Below are 12,325 nucleotides of genomic sequence, written 5' to 3'. Positions count from 1 at the left end.
AGGAGTTGGACCCCTGGTCCTATCACCAGTCCGGGACGTAACGCACGGTGGGGTACATGGACCCTAGGTTGGGGAGAAGCTTCAGGCAACCCGGCAATTAACCTGCGGAGAGCGAAGCCTTTATGGACTGTTGCAACTAACTCCAGAATTGGGGTACTAGCGCAATGAGGGGGATAGGGCCTTCCATATAAGCAGCCCACTAAAATCCCAAGCGTGAGTCCTGAGAGCAGGCTCCCACACTTAGCCACAGTGGGGAGCGGGGCCCAGCAAGTTCCAAACTACCGGGTTACTACAGTGAATCTAAACTTTGCGCGCAGCACACTCTCCTGTGCCCCCGGTTCACCGTTACACGACCGAGCTTTAGGCACGTCTCTCTACTTTGCTTTACTACACTTTACTGACTGTTCCCTCCCACCCTACTGCTACATTCAAATATCTATTAGCCGTTATCCCCATTATAATGGAGCGCTGACTGTAAAGCACAGGTGGCTCCTGCACACCTCCTGTGCACCATAACTGATGTATAATTACAGTAGTTTGCAATAAAGGGTCTTTGGTGACAAGTTATCACCGATCCACAGGTTCGGTAGGTGATCACTTATTGATCGGTTGAACCAGACCAGTGGAAACCGCACCGACCGGAAGATTCGGGAACTTTTATCCCTGTCAGGGAACTTGTATCCCCATTATATAATGCAGCGGCAGGTGGGATGTGTGACCGCAGCTCCATTCATCCTCTGTGGAGTGGGATGTGTGACCGCAGCTCCATTCATCCACTGTGGAGTGGGATGTGTGACCGCAGCTCCATTCATCCTCTGTGGAGTGGGATGTGTGACCGCAGCTCCAGTCATCCTCTGTGGGGTGGGATGTGTGACCACAGCTCCATTCATCCTCTGTGGAGTGGGATGTGTGACCGCAGCTCCAGTCATCCTCTGTGGGGTGGGATGTGTGACCACAGCTCCATTCATCCTCTGTGGCGTGGGATGTGTGACCGCAGCTCCATTCATCCTCTGTGGAGTGGGATGTGTGACAACAGCTCCATTCATCCTCTGTGGAGTGGGATGTGTGACCGCAGCTCCATTTATCCTCTTTGGAGTGGTCAGAAAAAGCCAAGTGCAGCACACGACAGCCACTGAGGGAATGAATGGATCAGGGGTCGAGTCAGACATGAGCTCCAGTGTAATGGGGGATAAAAGTTGCAAATTTTGCCAATCAGTGTAGGTCCCAGCAATCACACCCTCTCTGGTGAATAAGTTATCACTTATCCTTAGGCCACGTTCACACTTTCAGTATTTGGTCAGTATCTTACCTCAGTATTTGGTCAGTATGTTACCTCAGTATTTGTAGCCAAAACCAGAAGTGGGTGATAAATTCAGAAGTGGTGCTCGTGTTTCTATTACACTTTTCCTCTGATTTTACAACTCCTGGTTTTGGCTTCAAATACTGAGGTAAAAAATTCACCAAATACTCATTGTGTGCACGTGGCCTTATATATTGAGGTGAAAAGTTCATTAAAAACTAAATGTGTGCACGTGGCCTTATATACTGAGGTAAAAAATTCACCAAATATTCAATGTGTGCACATGGCCTTATATACTGAGGTAAAAAACTCAACAAATACTGATTGTGTACACGTGGCCTTAGTAAAGCTGATTACCTGGTTTCAGAGGATGGTGCAATCTGACACTGATGTTGCTTGACCTTGAAGTTCACCTTTAATCTCTTTAGAAGTTTTTTGTTACCATTCGTATTATCCGTCTCTTTGATTTGTCATCAATTTTCCTCCTTCAGCCACATCTAGGGAGGTTGGCTACAGTCCCATGGGTCTTAAATTTATGAATAATATGTGCAACTGTAGTCACAGCAACATCAAGCTGCTTGGAGATGTCTTATAACCTTTACCTTTAACATGCTTGTCTATAATTTCCTTTCTAATCTCCTGAGACAACTCTTTACTTCCTATGTTCCATGTTGAGTGTGGTATACACCATGTCACCAAACAGCACAGTGAGTATCTATAGCCCTATATACAGGCCCACTAACTGATTACAAGATTGTACATACCTGTGATGCTAATTAGTGGACATACCTTGATGTAACATGTCCCCTTTGTCACATTATTTTCAGGGGTGCCATCATTTCTATCCAGGCATTCAAGTTATTTCTGTGACCCTTCTGAATTTTTCTTTCATTAAACGAGGGGGACCAACAATTTTGAGCTCGTGTGTATATTCTTACATTCATGGTTTTGCATACTTTAGCATTTCAGAGTGCAGCTATCTCTTTTTCTGATACTAGTCATAGACTTAACCATATTTTCATTATTTTTATTTTACTTTTAACTCAAACTTCTAAAATTCATCCAATTTTTTTAACTCCACCATTCAAAATCCATATATTACTTTTTAACCCCTGCCTTCCAAGAATTTTTTTTATCTTTCCAATTTTGTATCTCTATGCGGTCTACTTTTTTGCCGAACAAGTTCCATATATAGTAGCTGCATATTGCATTGTTTGCATAAACAAAAAAGTTATAATTAAGTGTCCCGGACAAGCCCTTTAAGGATTTGTAAACAACAATTTTATTTTTATCATTAATGGTAAGACTCGCCCGATATCATTACCATACATTAGTATTGCGTAATGGGGATGACGGTCATGACGGATCACGCCCTGATTATTCTTCTCCATGGCCCAGCCTGATTTTTTCTGGGTATATATATATGTCTGATGGAAGCATCTTCACGGATATTGCAGAATCTTCCATCTCCACACGGACCTTGTCTCCCCGGTGAGTCTAACTTCTTCTTATACTTTGTACTATAACAATGTGAATGTGGTTTGTCAGCCTTGAGCATGAGCAGCCGTTGTAAATGCATGCGCATGGAGAAGCTGGAAAAGTTTTAAAATGTTTTCTAAAAAGTGTTGGGTTACCCCAGAGTAGTGATGATGACCAAACCCATGGATGTTCCAGTTTGCTGAACCAGTATGAAAACATTTTGGGCTCGGCAACTGAACTTGACCCCAGACGCCGAACCCCATATAAGTCTAGGTGACCTGAGCGTACAGTGGGGAAAAAAGTATTTAGTCAGCCCCCAATTGTGCAAGTTCTCCCACTTAATAAGATGAGATTTGCCTGTAATTGACATCATAGGTGACCACAACTATGAGAGACAAAATGAGAAAACAAATCCAGAAAATCACCGCGTCTGATTTGGCAAGATTTTTTTTGCAAATTATGGTGGAAAATAAGTATTTAGTCACATAAAAACATGCAAGATTTCTGGATCTCACAGACCTGTAACTTCTTTCATAAAAGGCTCCTCTGTCCTCCACTCATTACCTGTAGTAATAGCACCTGCTTGAACTTGTTATCAGTATAAAAGACCTCTGGCCACAACCTCAAACAGTCACACTCCAAACTCCACGTTGGTGAAGACAAAAGGCCTGTCGAAGGACACCAGAAACAAACTTGTAGCCCTGCACCAGGCTGGGAAGACTGAATCTGCAATAGGCAAGCAGCTTGGTGTGATAAAATCAACTGTGGGAGCAATTATAAGAAAATGGAAGACATACAAGACCACTGATAATCTTCCTCCATCTGGGGCTCCATGCAAGATCTCACCCCGTGGGGTCAAAATGATCACAAGAACAGTGATTAAAAATCCCAGAACCACACGGGCGGACCTAGTGAGAGACCTACATAGAGCTGGGACCATCGTAACACAGGCTACCATCAGTAACACACTATGCCGCCAGGGAATCAGATCCTGCAGTGCCAGACGTGTCCCCTTGCTTAAGTCAGTATATATCCGGGCCCGTCTGAAGTTTGCTAGAGAGCATTCAGATTATCCAGAAGAGTATTGGGAGAAGGTCATATGGTCTGATGAAACCAAAGTAGAACTGTTTGGTAGAAACACAACTCATCATGTTTGGAAGAGACAGAATGCTGAGTTGCATCTAAAGAACACCATACAACCTACAAAGAACTACAAAGTCTTATATGCAAAATATCTTTATTGAAGAAATAATTAAAATAACAAGATAAAAAATGTGCACAGCAATACCATGACATAAAAGGGAAAAACTTCACTTTGATTACAAATTCTCAATGGCCAGCAATGAAATATATATCCCACTCTGATGAAACGTTAGCAAAATACTATTGTCTATCAAGAATCATCCATAGGTAGGTAATGCCATGACCAACAAGGTGGAATACGGAGAAGTAACAATTATGAATGAGAGTCTCAACACTTTGACTTTATCCAAGGGCGCCCTTGGACAAAGCCTCGGCGAAACGCGTCAGGGTGTTCTGTGGTAAGATGCAGCATGTGATCACTTTTGATGTTCTGTACATGTGCATGTGACTTTCTATTTTTGATGTGATGCGGTGTGTCGAGACTCTCATTCATAATTGTTACTTCTCCATATTCCACCTTGTTGGTCATGGCATTACCTACCTATAGCTGATTCTTGACACCCCCCATCACATCTCTGAGTGCTCATGCACTTTTACAGTCAGTGCAGTGCTACATCTGTCACCCTTATTATAGACATGCTGTCTAGTTTCTTCTTGCCGTCCATCTGCTTTGCAGAGTGTTCAGACTTTAGGATTAGTTTCAGTAATTGGCTCATGCATTTTTTCACATATTTTTATCTTCATCAGATGAATATTTGAGTGTAATTTGAAAATCAATATTTGATAGACAATAGTATTTTGCTCACGTTTTATCAGAGTGGGATATATATTTCATTGCTGGCCATTGAGAAATTGTAATCAAAGTGAAGTTTTTCCCTCTTATGTCATGGTATTGCTGTGCACATTTCTTATCTTGTTATTTTAATTATTTCTTCAATAAAGATATTTTGCATATAAGACTTTGTAGTTCTTTGTAGGTTGTATAGTTCACTGTAAACTACATGAGGTCTAGTGATCACACAGGCTCTTTTTGAGTAGTGATCAATTTCTTAGGTTTATCTAAAGAACACCATACCTACTGTGAAGCATGGGGGTGGCAACATCATGTTTTGGGGCTGTTTCTCTGCAAAGGGACCAGGACGACTGATCCGTGTACATGAAAGAATGAATGGGGCCATCTATTGTGAAATTTTGAGTGCAAACCTTCCATCAGCAACAGCATTGAAGATGAAACGTGGCTGGGTCTTTCAACATGATAATGATCCCAAGCACACCACCAGGGCAATGAAGGAGTGGCTTTCTAAGAAGCATATGAAGGTCCTGGAGTGGCCTAGCCAGTCTCCAGATCTCAACCCCATAGAAAACCTTTGGAGGGAGTTAAAAGTCCGTGTTGCTCAGCGACAAGCCCAAAACTTCACTGCTCTAGAGGAGATCTGCATGGAGAAATGGGCTCACATACCCCCAACAGTGTGTGCCAACCTTGTGAAGACTTACAGAAAACGTTTTACTTCTGTCATTGCCAACAAAGAATATATAACAAAATATTGAGATCAACTTTTATTATTGACCAAATACTTATTTTCCACCATAATTTGCAAAAAACAATCTTGCCAAATCAGACAAGATGATTTTCTAGATTTGTTTTCTCATTTTGTCTCCACAATACTTTGATCTGCCCTGCTCAGGGCAGATCAAAGTGCTCCTGCGCAGAACCTCGATGTCGGCTAGTGTGGATGACATAGGACGCGTCATGCACCCAGGCTTCAGAAGATGGAGAACAAAGATGGCCGAAAGAGGAGGCGCCGGTACCGGAGAACGGAGACACCCATCCGAACAGTCTGCACCGCACCTTAGGTGAGTATTATAAAATGATTTTTACGCTCTACACAGAGGCCTGGACTCTTATATACAGCTTTCCTGAATACTGTATATAAGAGCCCACTGGTGGTTGCTGCAGCTTATAGTCACCAAATCTGGTGACAGGTTCCCTTTAAGGCCTTATGTTAAAGGGGATGTAAAAAGAATATAAGATGGAGATTTATTTTTCAAATTTACATCATATTTGCAGAAACAACATATTTGTTAAGAAACATAATTAAAGACTTATACATTTATATTTTATTTCTACAGACGGCTCAATATTTGTGAAACCTAGAAAGTAACGACGGTGTCCGATATGTCATCTCCATTCTTCAGAGGATTTCTACTGCTTGGTAAGGAATAATCTGAAGGCATTGAAGCATTCTTAAGTGAACTCATATCCTCTTAACGACACATGCTGTACTGGGTACGTTATGCATCTTGTCAGGGTATTCATCACTGGCTGCTGCGGGAAGCCGGCGGCGATCCCCGCACATGTCAGCTAATTTGAACAGCTGACATGTGTGCCTCCCAGGCACGAGAGGATCCCCAATCCACCTGCGCCTGCTAATCCCTTACTTTGGCCCGTCAAAATGTGACAGCCCGATGCGGTAAGCGCTCACTCACCCGCCACCATCACGTGGTGTCGATGGTTGCCATGGTAGCAAACGGCTATGTGATGACTCTTGTAGCTATCATGAGTAATTTCCTCTTACTGCTGGTAGAGCGCCGTGTGTGAGGACAGCAGCATTTCAGCAGATCAGAGCTGTGTAGCTCTGACCTACAGATATGCACAAGCGACCAGAGTCCTGATCCTTATAGCCCCCTAGGGGGACTAGTGAAATAAAAAAATAAAAAAGTTTAAAAGAATAAAAAAAAACTAAAAAACCTAAACATTGAAATAACCCCCCATCCGCCCCACTGAAAATTAAAGGGTTGAAAAATAAAAACATATACACACATTTGGTATCGCTGAGTTCAGAAATGCCCAATCTATCAAAATATAAAATCAATTATTGTGATCGGTGTAGAGACACGGGGGTCAGTTGGCAGCGGTTGGACACTACTCAGCCTGGTTTATCCCTGGGAGCTGCAGAGGACTGGTGTTCGCAGACACCGTCCAGGGTTCAACAATCATGGAGGCACATAAGCATACCCAGGAGGCCATAGGTGAGGCATTCAGATTTTGGATGCTGCTATGTCCAATCCCACTGCTGCCACCAATTGTGGAGACACGGGGGTCAGTGGGTGCTCTCGTCCGCTGGCCCGGCCGCCTTTAGAAAGACAGCGTGGCTCAGGGCTCATTCCAACTGAACGCACAACCTCCTTTACCGTGGGCGGAACACTACTCAGACAACACAGGGTGAGGGAATCACAATATTAAGACTTTATTGGATCCCCAAACAATTACCGGCACATAGCACATAACCAACAAAACACACAAATGTAACCGGCAACGGTTCCTCACCCTTCCGCTGGCTCACCAAGGAATAGAATGTCCGTGCCTCAGAGTTTCCAGGGCTACTTACTCCAAACCAGCAGCACCCCGCTTTCAGCGGGCACCCACCGAGAATTTAATGACGCCGGATTTAGGAAGCTGGCTGAGGGCCACAAAGCCTTTGTCCCAAGCTGGATTCCTTCCTTAGGTAGTCATTGACATCTCAGCCAATGCTGAAGTCCATGTAGTATTACAATCCAGGTTCGGTTATGGCTTGCCAATCGGATCTGCAGATCCTAGATTGGTATCAAGCAGCAAGAGTCTAGTCGGGCAATGGACAGTCCTCCTTCTTATACCCCTGAACTCTCCATTCAGACCATTGAGGTCTTCACGATTGGTGGATAAGACTGGGCTCTTATTGGCTAGATTTCAAGCTGTATACAAAATATCCCTAGTAGTATTAGTCTCTGGCAGAGACGAGGGAGAGACAGCTAAGTTACATTGCATCTAGCAATACACATAGTAATACAATGGGAGGTTTGCATAATTGATTTGTCTGGGTATCTGACCTTCACTGGCCAAGGCAATTACATGAGTCAACAAGAACTTTAACACTAGACTCCTAAAGGGTGCTTTACACGCTGTGACATTGCTACCGATATATTGTCGGGGTCACGTCATTAGTGACGCACATCTGGCGCCGGTAGCGACATCGCAGCGTGTGACACCAAGGAGTGACGATCAACGATTGCTAAATCGGTCAAAAACGGTGATCGTTGACATGTCGCTCCTTTCCTTAATATCGCTGCTGCCACAGGTACGATGCTGTCCGTCGTTCCTGTGGCATCACACATCGCTATGTGTGACACCGCAGGAACGAGGAACATCTCCTTACCTGCCTCCACCGGCAATGCGGAAGGAAGGAGGTGGGCGGGATGTTACGTCCCGCTCATCTCCGCCCCTCCACTTCTATTGGCCGGCCACTTAGTGACGCCGCATTGACGTCGCTATGACACCGAACGCACCTCCCCCTTGAGGGAGGGATTGTTCGGCGGTCACAGCGACATCGCTGACAAGGTATGTGTGTGTGACGCTGCCGTAGCGATAATGTTCACTACAGCAGCGATGACCAAATGTCGCACGAATGACAGGGGCGGGGGCTATCGCGCTCGACATCGCTAGCAATCGCTAGCGATGTCACAGCGTGTAAAGCACCCTTAAGAGTTTTGTAGAAGCAATGAGGGGCTTATCCCCCGTTTATAAACAAACTATCATCATGTCTGGCTGAATTTTAAGAAACTTAACCCATGCTAGGCACTGACAGAGTCCGTGTCGTCACAATCGGTAAATGGTGTAGTCGTAAAAAAATTTCCAAGCGCTAAAATTACGTTTTTTGGTCGCCACTAATGTAATAACAGGTGATCAAAATGTACCATCTGTGAAAAAATGTTACCGTTAAAAATGTCAGCTCAAGACGCAGAAAATAAGCAATCACTTAGATGCCAAAAATGAGAACACTACAGGTTTCAGATTTGGTGCAAAAAGTGCGCCACTTTTTCTGGACAAATTTTTTTTTTTATAACCCCTTAGACAAAAGTAAACCTATACATGTTTGGTGTCTACAAACTCGTACCAACATGAGGAATCACAACAACACAACAGTTTTACCATATAGTGAACACGGAGAATAAAATATCCCAAAAACATTTTTTTTTGCAATTTTTACCCACTTGGATTTTTTTTTGCCATTTTCCAGCACACTATATGGTAAAACTGATGGTTTCATTTAAAACTACAACTCGTCCCGCTAAAAACAAGCCCTCATATGGCAAGATTGACAGAAAAGTAAAAAAAAAAAGGTACGGCTCTCCAAAGTAGAGCAAAAAAAATTGAAAATCGTCCGGGGGTGAAGGGGATATACAACATATACATGTACAGTACAGACCAAAAGTTTGGACACACCTTCTCATCTCTAGAACGACTGTTAAGAGGAGACTTTGTGCAGCAGGCCTTCATGGTAAAATAGCTGCTAGGAAACCACTGCTAAGGACAGGCAACAAGCAGAAGAGACTTGTTTGGGCTAAAGAACACAAGGAATGGACATTAGACCAGTGGAAATCTGTTCTTTGGTCTGATGAGTCCAAATTTGAGATCTTTGGATCCAACCACCGTGTCTTTGTAGAAAAGGTGAATGGATGGACTCTACATGGCTGGTTCCCACCGTGAATTATGGAGGAGGAGGTGTGATGGTGTGGGGGGTGCTTTGCTGGTGACACTATTGAAGATTTATGAAAAATTGAAGGTATACAGAACCAGCATGGCTACCACAGCATCTTGCAGCGGCGTGCTATTGCATCCGGTTTGCATTTAGTTGGATCATCATTTATTTTTCAACAGGACATTGACCCCAAACACATCTCCAGGCTGTGTAAGGGCTATTTGACTAAGAAGGAGAGTGATGGAATGGTACGCCAGTTGACCTAGCCTCCACAGTCACCAGACCTGAACCCAATCGAGATGGTTTGGGGTGAGCTGGACCGCAGAGTGAAGGCAAAAGGGCCAACAAGAGCTAAGCATCTCTGGGAACTCCTTCAAGACTGTTGGAAAACCATTTCCGGTGACTACCTCTTGAAGCTCATCAAGAGAATGCCAAGAGTATGCAAAGCAGTAATCAAAGCAAAAAGTGGCTACTTTGAAGAACCTTTGAAGTTGTTTCACACTTTTTTAAGTATTCCATTCCACGTTTTAATTCATAGTTTTGATGCCTTCAATGTGAATCTACAATTTTCAGAGTCCTGAAAATAAAGAAAACTCTTTGAATGAGGAGGTGTGTCCAAACTTTTGGTCTGTACTGTATATGAATGCAAAATGATAATTTGAAGACCTCTCGATGCACAAAAGATTCTGCAGGAATTTAGAAGGCTATGGCAGCCATTAGCAACGGAGAACAATGGACGCTCCAGAGCCGCAGCTATTTTTTGCAGTAATCTCTGCTCCGTGTGGTTGGCGGTATTTACTGCTCCTATTCCATATTCACATCCGTTGTTGCATCACTATTGAGCGTTTTCAATGATGAATGAATATTAATCTACAACGCATCTGTTATATCTCCTTATATTTTAATACTGTAGAATCGTTCATTATTTTTTTCAGGTTTTGTTTGTCTTTGGGCGATTCCGACAGAGCAGCAACTAACAATAGTGCAGGAGCCAAACCCGGCCGTAAATGGTGAAGGCCTTACATTAAGGCTTGGAGGAGTAAATCTAGATGACGTTACGGAGGTTTCCTGGTTCCAATCCAAAGAAGTCGATCCGACGAAATTTATTGTAGGAATGCAAAAATCTCCAACACTATCTACCTCCAGAGGAACTATCCCCATTGCCGATGTTGCCTCTATTACAAGACAAGGATCCTTATGGATTCCAACATTGTGGATAGTTGTGGGACAAAACTACGGAGCTCAAATAACAATTAATAACGCTGCGTCATCAGCCTCTATTTCCATTGTTTAGTAACTAGTAATAACCCTACTTCATGGTTTTTAAGGCTTTGATGATGGATGTAATAGATCAGCAATGGAAAAGTCAAAACTGGTGCGAAGAGAGAAAAGTCTTACTGCATCACCATACATAATAAACGCTCAGCCGATAATCTTCTTCAAGGTGGAAGACACTCAGCTGTGAGTAGAACTAGACCAGGATGGAGATCAGTCTCTGAATATAATGTATATTATATATGGTCACGGGTGACAGGTAGTTGTGGTTTCTGGCCATAGAAGGTCACAGAGTTTAGCTGCGCAGAATGCTCCTTGACATTCCATGGTTCCTGCTGTCAGTAGTCATTGGTATAGGTAGCTTTCCTTGCTGGATTCATCTCTCCCTTTTGAGCCCAGCACAAGTTCACCTTCCACCTAGATACTGATCATCAGTATTCTCTTGGTGTTTAATTACCCCTTTCTTCTTTGGACTGGTGCTGGTGATATTTTCAGTTAATGCAAGCCGAGGATCCAAGCAGGTGGCTTGTACTACTCTGTGATATTGTTGCTGAGTACTTTGCTGACCTTCTGAGTCATCTAATAATAAGTAGTTCATACAAATCAGAGTGAAAAGGGGGTTAATGCCGCACATCAGACAAAATGAAGATGTAGCACGTTGATGTTATAAACGTATTCTTTTATTCCATCGGTCTACGCGTTTCGAGGATATACCTCTTCTTCAGGACCAGTGCATCAACATAGTATCATATAGCATTGATACTATGTTGATGCACTGGTCCTGAAGAAGAGGTATATCCTCGAAACGCATAGACCGATGGAATAAAAGAATACGTTTATAACATCAACGTGCTTTTCACTCTGATTTGTATGCACATTCATGTGGGGCTGCAGCAGACGTCATCCTATGCTTTATCAGTGGTTGTGACTATCACAACCTTTTCAGGTGAGTGTATTTTTCCTGATCTACCTCACTGATCTGTTGGTATTACACTATCAGCGCTCCTTATTTTTCAGTTAATAAGTAGTTCATGCATTTTCCCCTGTGTGTTCTCCTTGTGTCTTCTTTAGTGTTTAGTGGGGTTGACAAAGAGGTCATCCCATCCGTTCCCTATTGAGGGGACAGCACAAGGGATACCTAGGGTCAGGTATCCGGCTTGGCGCATAGGTGCGGAACCTATCTAGGGTTGTGAGGGATCCCAGGGACCAGTAGTAGGGATAACTAGGATCAGGTATCTGGTTCGGCGCATAGGTGAGGAACCTACCTAGGGTGGTGAAGGACCCCAGGGACCAGCAGTAGGGATACCTGGGGTCAAGTATCTGGCTCGACGCATTGGTACGGAACCTATCTAGGGTGGTGAAGGACTCCAGAGACCAGCAGTAGGGATACCTAGGGTCAGGTATCTGGTTCGGCGCATAGGTGCGGAACCTACCTAGGGTGGTGAAGGACCCCAGGGACCAGCAGTAGGGATACCTAGGGTCAAGTATCCGGCTCGACGCATTGGTACGGAACCTACCTGGGGTGGTGAAGGACCCTAGGGATCAGCAGTAGGGATACCTAGGGTCAAGTATCCGGCTCGACGCATTGGTACGGAACCTACCTAGGGTGGTG

The 12,325-nt window shown here is 43.8% G+C and overlaps 1 protein-coding gene and 1 long non-coding RNA gene across 2 annotated transcripts in view; one reads left to right on the top strand and one right to left on the bottom strand.

The window, feature by feature from the left end:
• The window catches only part of LOC142256621 (cell adhesion molecule CEACAM7-like), a 93,088-nt gene that overhangs the window by 27,199 nt on the left and 53,564 nt on the right, over positions 1–12,325 (bottom strand). The window lies entirely within an intron of this gene.
• Positions 2,732–11,416, top strand: LOC142256371 (uncharacterized). Its single transcript, XR_012727520.1, has 3 exons — positions 2,732–2,791; positions 6,053–6,135; positions 10,374–11,416. It is a non-coding gene; the product is annotated as an uncharacterized LOC142256371 (long non-coding RNA).

This window comes from Anomaloglossus baeobatrachus, chromosome 11 (assembly GCF_048569485.1).
Source record: "Anomaloglossus baeobatrachus isolate aAnoBae1 chromosome 11, aAnoBae1.hap1, whole genome shotgun sequence".
NCBI classification, from domain to species: domain Eukaryota; kingdom Metazoa; phylum Chordata; class Amphibia; order Anura; family Aromobatidae; genus Anomaloglossus; species Anomaloglossus baeobatrachus.
Note: the sequence above shows the minus strand (reverse complement) of the source record. Positions and strands in the feature narration are given on the sequence as shown.